Below are 12,486 nucleotides of genomic sequence, written 5' to 3'. Positions count from 1 at the left end.
AGTCTTGGTCATTAAATAATACTTAACTTGGTTCTTTGAGAATGAACTCCTATTTCCCCTTCTGGCCCCAAGTTTTAAACCTGTTATTTCATTCAGGATGTAGAACGATGGATGCTCATGGTTTACCAGCTAGCAAACTCTCTGATGTGGGAAGGAAGTTCGGGACTTCTGAATGTCGAGTCTGTGCCGATGGTTTTCAGGTAATGATAGCCTTGTGGTCTACTCTCATCTTTCTGGCCCTACTTGGGAGGAAGGAGCAGTTCTGGCATAATGCCTTTGGAAGTGATACAATGTGAACACAGCCATACACATAACCAATGCAAACAGTAGGGTCTCAGGATCATTTAAAATACATTCCGCATGAAAGCAATCTCTCCCCAAAACTAAAAGAAGTCGTAGTCTTAAAAAAAAAAAGTGGTCATTTTATTAAGCATTTTTAAAAGTTTAATCGACATTCTTTGTTTTCTTTTGTCATATACCAGTTAAAATCTTCTCTTTAGAACACACAGTAGAGAATCTGTTTAGAAGTTTTAAATTAATATTGCCCTGGCAAATGGAAGACTCCTCAAAAATGTCCAGATAAGGAAGGAAATCTGACTGAAGCAGCAGAGGTCTTGAATGAGCATACTGTGTTCAAAAAGGAGAAGAGGGGAATGAGTGATAATTTTGTGATGAACGTCTTTTATTTACCTAGAAACTGCTCCAGAACTAAAATCAAGGATTTCCTAAGCACAGAAGCACCGGTTTGTTAGTCGACTCAGTGATGAAAGAGAGCAGTGATATGGTCCAGTGGACGGTGTATGTATTTCAGAATCAGCAGTTCTGAGCAGACTCATCCAACTGTCTTTCGAGCTGACAAAGATTATTTACAAAAAGTGACCCAACTTCTCTCTTGTCCCCTACCTATAAAATCGAAGAAAGTGCTTTTACTTCACACACACAAAGGATTTGTTCTTGATAATGGATGTTTCTAATTACTCTGGGAACGAATGCAATAGCAATTATAAATATGCACACCGATGCACAGACAAGAGATGCTCAAGTTTTTTGCACTTCATTCAAAATCTTAAGAAAAAATAAAGACAAGAACAAGGACACTTTTTAGTTTTCGCTCTGTGTGTTTTAAAGGTATCTTATTCCTAGTTCAGTATGACGGGGAAAGATGTGTTCTGAGCACCTGTTCTAAGCAGTGGTTCAAAATCCTGAGGTTAGTGGGAGCATCTCAGAGAGATTCAAGAAGATTTTTCAAAGCTCCATTTCCTTTTAATTAGCTCCCTCTCTGCCTCGGGCAGCAACTTCAGGGAATCAATAGGCTAGAATGAGTACAGAGTGTGCAGAATCAGGGACCACAAATGTGTTGGGACTTGTCACACCTTGGATTCAGATTCTAAAACGTGAACACCACTGGTTCAGGAGCATTCACAAAGGAGAGCTGGACCAGAAGCAGGTCACCAGCTCTGGAAGAGAGTGTTATCACGATTCCCAGGGTAGATCGCCTTTATTTTCAGCCACATGTTGTCCTTTCCATAAGTCACAGAAACAACAAGTATCATAGAACTAGCCAGGCACTGATGGAATTAATGTTCTCCAGAAAAGCTGCCTGCACAAGTTCATGTGAGGTACCAAACTACTCCCCAAATACTTCTTCCCACCCACATGCACTCGCTTCCTCTGATTATTTCACCTGTCAATAAGGCTTTATCTATAGCCTGAAAAAAAATCTTTGTATTCAATATTTGAGTTATATTTTTTACATGATGTGGCATAAATTTAATTTGTGGTGTTATGATGTCTTCTTCATTTACAAACTACAAGCAAGGCTGGAAATAGTTTTGCCAAGTCCCCCCACATTGAACTTGGTTGTTTGGAGTGCCAGTCTCTAATGAACACTTCCTGCTGCTGTATCTGCTGAGAAAAATGTTCTGGAGCAAGCCATACAGAGACAAGTGCAAAAACTTGCAATGATTTTTGAGCATTTGTTATTTATGAAATAATAGAACTCCAAAATTCATTCTTTAAAAAAATAATCAGACAAATCACATGGAAAACTGCAAAGACAAAATCTTGGTGATAAATCAGTCAGTAGCCTAGATTAAGTGACAGTAAACACCATTAGGCCCCCTTCTATTTAAAGCTTCAGGCTATGTGGACTTGAATGCTTGTCTAAAAGAATCTAGAGGTATTTAAAAATACCTTGAAACAGGAGTAAACATATTTAACATTTATGTTAAATTACTTTGTCAAAATATTATACCCCAAATAGTTTGGGATATGATACTGTTAAATTTCAACTCTTGGGTTTAATTTTTTAATCTGGAAAAACATGATAAATACACGAGTATGTATCCAAAGATCTTAACACACAAAAAAGGAGTATACAAACTATGTTTTTTTTTCAACTAATATTTGGACCCATTGCTTTAAATTTCAAAACGCTACACCCAAAAAATTCTGTTTAAAGATTTAAAAACATATATGTTGAGAGCTACAAAGCTGAAATAATGATCAAAGAAACTAAAGACGCCTTACTACATGGAGCTTGAGGTAAAGATATGGGGATGGAAGCTCATCTCATTCAACAAAACTATCAGGTCCTGGGCATTTTACAAATGTCCACCTTCCTAGCTTTAACCCTTGCTCTTGGAGAAAACATTGTGATTTTTTGAATTCCTGCTTAAGGGTTCTCAAAAAATGAGGTAAAGATACTTTCGTGATACTCTAGACCTGATACACAAGTGGGATTTCCATCTCTTATCTCTCAGTCTTCATTCCACTTTCAAGTTTTTCCTGATATGCCTGAGATCAGAACAAGTATAACTGATACTCAGATCACTTATACCAACATATTAAATATATAAAGTATCCTATGTTCCCTTTCTGTCCTTTAACCATCAACTAGTTCTTAGCCATTGGGGAAAGAGTACATCAGAGTTAATCTTCAATGGATATATATATGTGTGTGTGTGTGTGTGTGTGTGTGTATACACACATATATACATATACACACACACATATATGTATGTGTATGTGTATGTGTATGTGTGTGTATCAGACCAAATGCTTCCCTAATGACTTCTAGCCACTAATGACACTTTCATGGAAGCTATCCTATACAATATTTACAATGGTTCAAAATACTTGCAAAATTATAGTTATGGAGACGCAACAAAAATATTATGGTTGGAGGTCACACGACAACACAAGGGGCTGTATTAAAGGGTCTCAGCATTAGAAAGGTTGAGAACCACTGCTCAAAGTGTGTGGCTATACATCAAATGAACCAGTCACTTTTGTTGATACATTAACATTCACTCTAACTTACACCAGGCAACCTCGGTCTGCATTCCTCCCTGCAGTACTAGCACACTGTCTTTGTTACTTTCATATTGTCTTTGTTTCTTTGTAATGCCAACTTGACACACCTGGGAAAATGGAACCTCAACTGAAGAATTTGTCTCCATGGGAATGGCCTGTGGGCATGTTTGTGGCATATTTTCTTGATTGCTAATTGACAAAGGAGGGCTCTGCTCACTGTAGACAGTGCCATGCCTGGCCAGGTGGGCCTGGGCTGTATAACAAAGGTGGTTGAATGTGGACCTGCGAGAGAACTAGTATGCAGTGTTCCTTCATTGGCTGGGCTTCAGTTCCTGCCTCCAATTTCTTGCCTTGGCCTCCTTTGATATAGGACTACAAGATGAGGTGAAATATTCTTTCCTCACCCAGGCTCCTTTAGGTCAATGATTTTATCATAGCAACAGAGAAGCAAACTAGAACAGAAATGAGTACCAAGAGTGGGGGAGGGGCAGTGCAGTGCAAATATGTACGTGTTGTTTTGGGAAGGAGAGTGGAAACTCTTGGAACTTTGGGCTGGAAAAACAAAGCGACTGGGTGCTCTAAACTTGATCCACTATTGTTATGGAGTTTGACAGAGTGTCTTGAGAAATGCAAGGATGGAGACTTGACTTCAAAGGGAATGGAGAAAGGGATGGAGAAAGCTTCAAATAGAAGTTTGATCATCCCCACAAAGACTATCTGGGCTATTCCTGCGATTTATTTGAATTTAAAATCAATGGAAGCAAAGTGTTTTGGGGCTTTTCTAGGACAGGCAGTGGATGCTGGCTGGCTGGAGCTGAAAACAGACCAGTATCCTTGAGATGAACTCTTCTAAGGGAATATGTCCCCAGGGTCAGCACACAGACGCTGTGGACCAGAGAGGACCAAGGACTGCATTTCAAGGTGTCACTTGAACGTCGCCATGTGTAAGAGCTTCCCCCTCAGTAAGAGTTCCAGTTTTGAAAGCACATCGGGATCATGGAGAGCGAGCAACTGATGCTTGACATCATCATGTGACAGGTTCAGAAGAGAGGGTTGAGCATCAAGAATACAAGTGTGGGTGGAGCTTGAATGAGCCTGTGAGCCAGGCTGTGTGTGTTGCTAAGAGCAAAACTGAAGCAGCGGGATTGCCTAAGCCCTTGGGAGTACCGAAGATCAGGGGTGAAGCCCGGATGTTGGGCCCTTAAGCCTTTTTCCATTGCCAGATATTGGGGTTGCTTTTACCTGATTATAACCATGCCTTGCTTCCTCTTCTTGGAGTAAGAAAATATGTAATTCATTTTAGATTTTACCGAAGCTAACAAGTTGGAGATTTGAAGAGTTTTAAGGAGAATTTGGAGGTTTTTTTGTTTTTTTAATTGTGTGTTGGGCGTTTAAATTTAGATTGTGTTTTATATTCATATTAACATGATATTGGGGGGGGACAAACAAGAAAGGAAAGGTTATAGCTTAAGGTTATATGTTTGTGTATCAAGCTGACAGTTGACACAGGATGAGGCAGCCTGGTTATATCTCTTGTGAATTCGAGATAACTGAGAAGAGGGGACATTTAACTAAAGAACTAACTGCCTCAGTTGCACTGGCTGCGTGGATATCTGTGATTGCTAATGGGTACAGGTAGCCCAGCACATATTGGACAGGGCTATCCCTGGGCCTGGACAGTATAAGAAAGGTAGCTGGATATGAGCCTGGGTGTAAAGTACTAAGAAGCCTTTCTCTGTGTTCTCTGCCCCAGTTCCCTCCTCCAGTTCCTGCCACCAACTCCTTTGGCTTCCTTTGATGATAGTGTATAAACTGTAAGATAGAATAAACCCATTCCTCGCCAAAGTTGCTTTTGGTCAGTGTTTTATCACAGCAACAGAGATATAAATTAGAAGCTATATCTACAGATTTAAGGGTTAGATTCTACAAGCTGATAAATTTACCCTTTAGGTAATATGCTATGTTTTTCCCCTTTGATATCTATAGTTCTGATTTTACTTTTACAAATTTATGTTTGCAGTGCCATACATGTCTCTGTGCACATTTAGAAAATGATTGAATCATTTTCCCAAGTAGTATCACCCTCACTCCATATAATTCCAAAGAAATGAAAATGAACTGAAAATATTGGCATAAATACTGAAATTCAAGGGAGGCTTTGCTGTGATATATAGTTTTCCATGACTGCATTTCTATCTTCTGTCATCTCCCTCTTAATTAGTGGGTAAATCTGACAGCTCTAGAAGCAGAGGCACTAATAGCAGTGTCAGGGACAAGGACTGAACAAGCTTTTCCACGTTACCCCTGTGTCTCAACCAGGGTTGTACCAAATGTCTAATTTTAGTTTTTGGCTCAACACCAAACACCTGGAAATGGCATGCAGCCAGAGAGAAGCACAAAGCTAAACAGTAGGAGAGCAAGTGCATCTGTCTCCTCTTGTTTTTCCCTTCTCAGCTATTAGGTAAATAAGGTAGTTATTAGGTAAATAAGGTAGTTATTAAATGATGACTTATGCAAAGCCTGCAATTTTGGTGCTCACATTTCATCCTATCAACACTTACCAGGCTGCTCAGTACATAATGTTTTGATAATATTTGTATGAAAACCAGCATGACTTCTTGATATTGACTCTAAGAATGGATATGAAACTGCGATTTATTTATTTATTTATTTATTTATTTATTTATTTATGCGAAAGGATGAATACAATGAATACAGGGAGCAAGGCTAGTGTTGGATTTATGGAAATGGAAAATTCAAATCTTCTAAGTTTTCAGTTGCTGGATTTCGCTTGAGTGTTCCTCCACACAAGTGCCTGCCACAGCACTCAGGACTCCTGACTCCATTTCTTCACCCACAGAAACCACATTTCCTCTCTCCCCCTCTCTCTTCACCAATCCACAAACCCTTTAACAACCCCTGAAATATGGAGACATTTCCCGACATCTCCACAAATATAACAGAAAGCTTTCGTGGTCTCATGTAACCAAACTTATAACCATGTGCACGCCTCCCATGACCAAGAAAATCACTCATTTCTCCAGTGTGTCCAATTCAAGATTCTTTGCAATAGAGTACAGGGTGGGGTGTGGGGTGCTGAAGGCCAAATCGTGCTGCTACAGATTTCAAAAGAATAAAACACACAAATCAAGAAAATCAGAGCAATGCCATATTTTATCTAATCCTTTATTACTTTCAAATATAAAGTTACTTTTTACATTTTGTTTTGATTGGTTTTCTGAAGAAAATGTGTAGATATTTCTCTCTGGTTTCAGAAGGGATATGCATGAGCATGAACTATAACCAACTTTAGTAGCAAAATTATGAGCTCATCTATATTTTCTAATGAATCCTACATAAATTATCTACCAGGTAGTGAGGGTTAGTTTTATCTTTGGCTTTTATTAATAAAACTACAGGTTTTAATTGTCATTTCATGTTTTATTGCTTTGTAGCCACATTCTCTTGGTTCTATTGGTCCATTTCAGACACTGAATAAGCACCTAAGCTGTGGCTGCAGACTAATGTTCTTCCCGCCAGTGCCCTCTTTTCAGTTCCCAGTGTTAGACATTTCAATCTGGGGACAAGAATGAAACTTGTTTTCCTTTTACACCCCAACTTGTATCAGTTTGCTAGGACTACCACTATATGTGTGTGTGTGTGTGTATGTGTGTGTGTGTGTGTATAGAGAGAGAAAGATAGATATATAGATATATAGATATCGATATATATATAGATATAGATAGATAGATAGATAGATAGATAGAGATAGAGATAATTATATAGCTATATAGATATCATGGAATCAGTGGTTTTGTTTTCTTCTGACTCCAATGTCTATGGCTTGGCCAATCTTTCTATCAGATGCACTTCCCTCTGTGTGCCCAAATTTTTCTCTTCTCATAGGAACAATATTCAAATTTGAGTGTGATCTACCCTGTTTAGTAAAATGTAAGTTAACCCCTTTTTAAAGACTTTATGTCCAAATAAAGTCGCCTTCAGAGGTATAGAGCATTCAAACGTTCACATGTGAATTAAGTGGGAGATGTGGTCTAACTCCTAACATACCCCTTGGGTAACAGACATAGAGAGGATAATTCCATTCTTCCCTTCTACAGATGGTCTTGATTCATCTTTTACACAATGACTCTCTGAGAGTCAGGAAAGTTAGTGGACATTGAGTATGTAAGGATCTACTGACATGACTACTTGCTGTTGGATCACATCTTTCTTTGACTGGCTCCTAATGCTTCAATACTTGCTCTTCCCACAAGCACAAGTATCTATAGAAAGCTTGCATCCCTGCTCTGTTCACTTAACCATCTAGGCTGAGACACATTACCTCACCTCCTAACACTCATGCAATATAGGTCTTAGTGTTGCTGTTTAAACAAAGAGATGAGCATAGGAAGATAAACAATTTGGTCAAAGTCACACAGGGAAAATGGTGTGAAAACACAACTCTTTTATCTCCCAGTGTGCACTGTCTCCCAGGCGCTATAATCTCTTAGCAATTTCTATATATTATCAATATAAAAATCCAATCCATTTTCCCTAGCAATTTGAAAAACTGCTTAAATGGAATAAAGCTAAAGTAGACATCCCAAGTAAGTGGTACATCTCCCTTTCACTAGATAACTAGCCTTTCATTTCTTTTCTGAACCTTCGATTTGATCATCCTTTTCCCAAGCTTTCCCTAGTTTTGAAATTGCTTGTTTTCAGTTACAAAATATACAATGTCTGTATTACATTTTATACAAATGACAATAAAATACAATGTCATTATTATTATTATCACAAACCACATCTTACAGTCAAATTAGGGGGGCTCTTATATCTTAATCAAAGCTAAACAGCTTAATTGTTCATTAAACATGAGAGTAATTTAGTGTCCTGCCAGGCAATCATTGTTTCCTGAAAATGCGAAACGATGAGGTACAATAAATGCGAACTGAAATATTGCCTGTGGAAGCTTATTTATTACATCTTCTAGCTAAAAACATTCGTAACTGAAATTTATTGGTCCATACTCCCTTCATTATAAATATTTTATGTTTTGCCTGAGGGACCCATGTCTTAGCATTTAAATGTCTCAATCCTGTGTCATTAACAGGAAGAACAAGTTCACTGGGTGGAATTTTTAACCTTTACTTCGGAATGTTACAATAATAATAAGCTATAAGTATGTTATAATTATGCCTTCGATCACTGCTGTAGTTTTCTGGCCTCAATGAATACAACTGGAAAACTAAAGCTCCAGAAACATGGCAATAACTATCTTTAAGAGGCAGCTGAAAGTCATATTAGTGAAATAAAAATATTTGAAGTAGCTGCAATGGTGCGCCTTTTTTTTTTCTTCTGTTTCTTCTTCCTTAATGTCAAAGAGTACTTATACCTATCATCAACTTTATATCTCAATGATGATTGATGTTTATGTTCTCTACTTATTTTGTTCCTCGGCATCTTTAGCCATCACACTCACCCTGGTGGTGCTGATGGCAGCTGCTTAAATGTATTATTTCTTAAAAAAGTAAAAGTGAGGATCATCAAATTAGCTCTCTGTATAAATTTGTTTTGATCTTTAATCTCGAGACACTGTGAAACTGTATGGGGACTGTGAATCTAGCTTCTTACAGCTGTCCATCTCATCCTGAGCAGTGGGTGAGGAGTTGCATTAGAGAAGGCATGGCAAGAAGAGGGCACATAAGCAAGGGGCAGAAGAGCGAATGGCAAGTGACCCCATCTAAGAAGTGCTCTGGCCCAGAAAACATGTCTGATTTTACCTACTTCCCTCCAGATTTCATTTCCTTATGTTAGCCCTAAACACAGATTACTTCAGAGTCCAAGAACATGTAACTTTCCTAGACCTTCAAGTGAGCTATGATAGCTATGTTGCCACTCATATTGGAGTTAGAGTAGATTCTTTTAGATAGACATTTTAGAGTTCTAACTGATAGATCTTATATGTCATTTGAATCCAAATCAATTGTTAAAATAAGCTTTTGAGATTTACTGTCATTGTTAATTGTCAACTTGCTGGATCCAGAATCACACAGGAGACACGCCTCCAGGAACACTTTTGAGGAATTATCTAGATTAAGTTAACCTTCTGGCATGTCTGTAAGAGAGTCTATTGATTACTTGATATGCAGGGTAGGAAGGCAAATTGGGTGGCAACATTCCCTAGGCTCATATCCTAAAATGTTAAAAAAAAAAAAAAAAAAAAGGAAGCCAGCTGAGTACCAGCATTCACTGCTCTTCCTGATCCCTGATTGACTACTTTCAAACTGTGAGCCAAAATAACCTCTTCCCCCTGTTCTGCTACTTTTGTTGGGACAGTTTATCACAAAGAAAAGTAATTAAGACAATTACTTATTATTCTTCACATGGGAAAATAAAGACAAAACTACCCTTGAATTTCAGTTTAGTAAAATTTGAAAATAAAACTCTAAAACCAGTTAGTTACATCTTGGTGTCTTTGGTTTTCTTCTTCATGAAATACATGAGACTACATAAAATAATAAATTAGTTCTTAGAGTCCGTGGGGCTACAATGTCACAATGTCGAAGATGGAGACACTGGCAGGCTTGGTGTCTGAAAATTGCCCTTTGATCATAGATGCCACAGAAGGACAAAAGAAGACAACCAGTTAGCTTACAGGGCAGGGAGTGGAACAGATGGAATCCACGCACTCAGACTATCCTATAAGAGCCCAGATCTTACCCCAACGGTTCTACCTTCATGACTTACTCATCTCCTAAAAGTCTCCTGTTCAAATACTAACTGTCCTGGTTAGTTTTTATTATAAGCTTGATCAAGGCATACCTGGGGAAAGAGAGCCTTAATTGAGGTATAGGATAAATCAAATAGACCATAGCTGTAAGAACTATCTCAAGTGATTGATAAACAAGGGCCCAGCTCATTATAAACAGGTCGATCCCTAGACATGTGGGCCTGGACTGTAAAGAAAGATGGCTGAACATGAGCCAGAGGGGGTTAACGAGTAAGCAGCCTTTGTCCATAGTTTCTACTTCAGTTTCTGCTTGCATTTCTTCCCTCATGATGGCCTGTAACCTAGAAGTGTAAGCTGAAATTAACCCTTTATTTCCATAAATTGCTGTTGTCATGGCAACAGAAGACAAATTAGAGTACCGAGATATTCTAATAATTAAATTTCAAAACAATAATTTTACAGACATTCAAACCATAGACTCTGGTACCATTCTATTAATAGAAGAAATATATAGAAAAAAAGAAGGATTGATCCCTTTTAGTGTATGAAATATTAGGTTTGAAAAATGTTCTAAGACCCTTCTTTGATCCTATTTTCAAATATTGGCTCCTCTAATCAGTTGATGGTACAATGCTGATTTTGGCTATCAGTAGTAAATGAGATATATCAATAATATTGGTAGACAAAATTTTTTGTTGTTTTAGTGTCAAAAATATTTATGGCACTAAATCTGATTTAAGGTTAGTCTTTGAAGGTGTGATCTTGGTAAAGATTGCAGAAATTTTGGGATATATAAGCTTAAGATTTTTAATATGAACACTTGATGTTCTTGTTGAGATAATGGGCTCAGTTCTCAGCACCCACATGGTAGCTCACAACATCTGTAACTCCAGTTGCCAGGGATCTAAAAGTTCTCTTCTGGCCTCCTCCAGTAACAGGCACACACAGTGCTAGACACACATACATGGGAAACCCTTATTCATACAAAATTAAAAACAAAATATTCTCTACAAGAATAAACACCCATTGGTGCCAGATTGTCCTACGAAAGAGAAAACCTGAAGGAACGTGCACCATATAGTTTTCCTTAGAGTTCCTGAGGTCATTGGCAGCATTCGTGCCAAATAAATTTGCTGAATCAATGGTGTAAATAAAGACAAGCAGTTAAAGGCATGTTAACATGGAGCACGGACAAGGCATGTGCTACAGTTTGGATGTGGTTTTTCTCCTAAAGCCTGATGTTTGTAAGCTTCATTTTCAGTAAGAAAAGGCCATGAAACTTTCGAGAAAGAGGAAAATAGAAAGTTATTAGATGGCATGGTCATGACTGCTCTTGCTAAGGGTTTAACACAAATCTTACACTAGTGAGTGAGTTTCTGCATGAACAATTGCTATGAGAAACGAAACATCCCTTTCCCTCCCCAACCTTTCCCTCTCTCCTCCTTTTCCCCATCTCTCCATTCCACTTCCATGTCTGCCTCCCTTCTTCTTCCTGCTGTATCTCCCCCTCCCTCTACCCTCATACCTCATCTGCTATGTTATGCTATCCACCACAATGAGTTTTTTCCCTTTGATGTACCTCATCTCCGTTGCATGCCTTTGTATGCATGTGTATATGTATGTTTACTGTGTACACATGTTTCTGCTCATGTGTGTGTATATGTGTGTGTTAAAGGTATGTGTAACATCGAACATTCATATATGGAGGCTGGAAGTCTATGTCAGTTGTCTTCCTCAATTGATCTCCACCCTATTTTTCAAGATTAGGTATCTCATGGAGACTGGAGCTCACTGATTTGGCTAGCCAAAAGGTTCCAGGGAATTTCCTCTCCTTCCGTCTTCATCACTGGGATGACAGGTGGTCATCCTTTGGATATGGGTGCTGGAGATCAAAACTTATGTCCACATGCTTCATTAGCAGACATGTCGCTGAGCCGTCTCTTCAATCTTCAACATTCTTGCTAAGAGAATCAGAAAAGGTGCAGAAGATAGTTATGAATTCTGGTATTTGTAGAATGAAACTTTAAGCAGCAAGTTTTTCAGGGTGATCTATGGTTTACTTAGCTGCTTGCAGAGAGTGAGGGAGAGAGAGAGAAAGAGAGAGAAAAATATTTTAAAATTGCTGTGTGTGGTGAAAATGAAAAGAAATGGAAATACATTGAAATCTCCTAAGTCTTGCCGTGAACAATAAAATAAAATAAAATACATATATGAGAAAAGGAATGGCCAAATTACCATTTGCTACGGAGCTTAATACAGAGGAAAATCATGTCCTATTCACCAGGGTAATAGAAAAATGGCCTCCAAGGATTATAAGAGTTCTCCTGAGAAAGCTAGGAGCCTGAGTCCAAAGTTTTCAGATACATAGGATCTCAGCACCAAATTCCAGTGTCTCATCACCCCATTTCAGGTAGGCCAAATATGTCTCAACTCTTGGT

Source organism: Apodemus sylvaticus, chromosome 9 (assembly GCF_947179515.1).
Source record: "Apodemus sylvaticus chromosome 9, mApoSyl1.1, whole genome shotgun sequence".
Lineage (NCBI taxonomy): Eukaryota > Metazoa > Chordata > Mammalia > Rodentia > Muridae > Apodemus > Apodemus sylvaticus.
The sequence above is the reverse complement of the archived record's forward strand: the minus strand, read 5'-3'. Positions refer to the sequence as shown.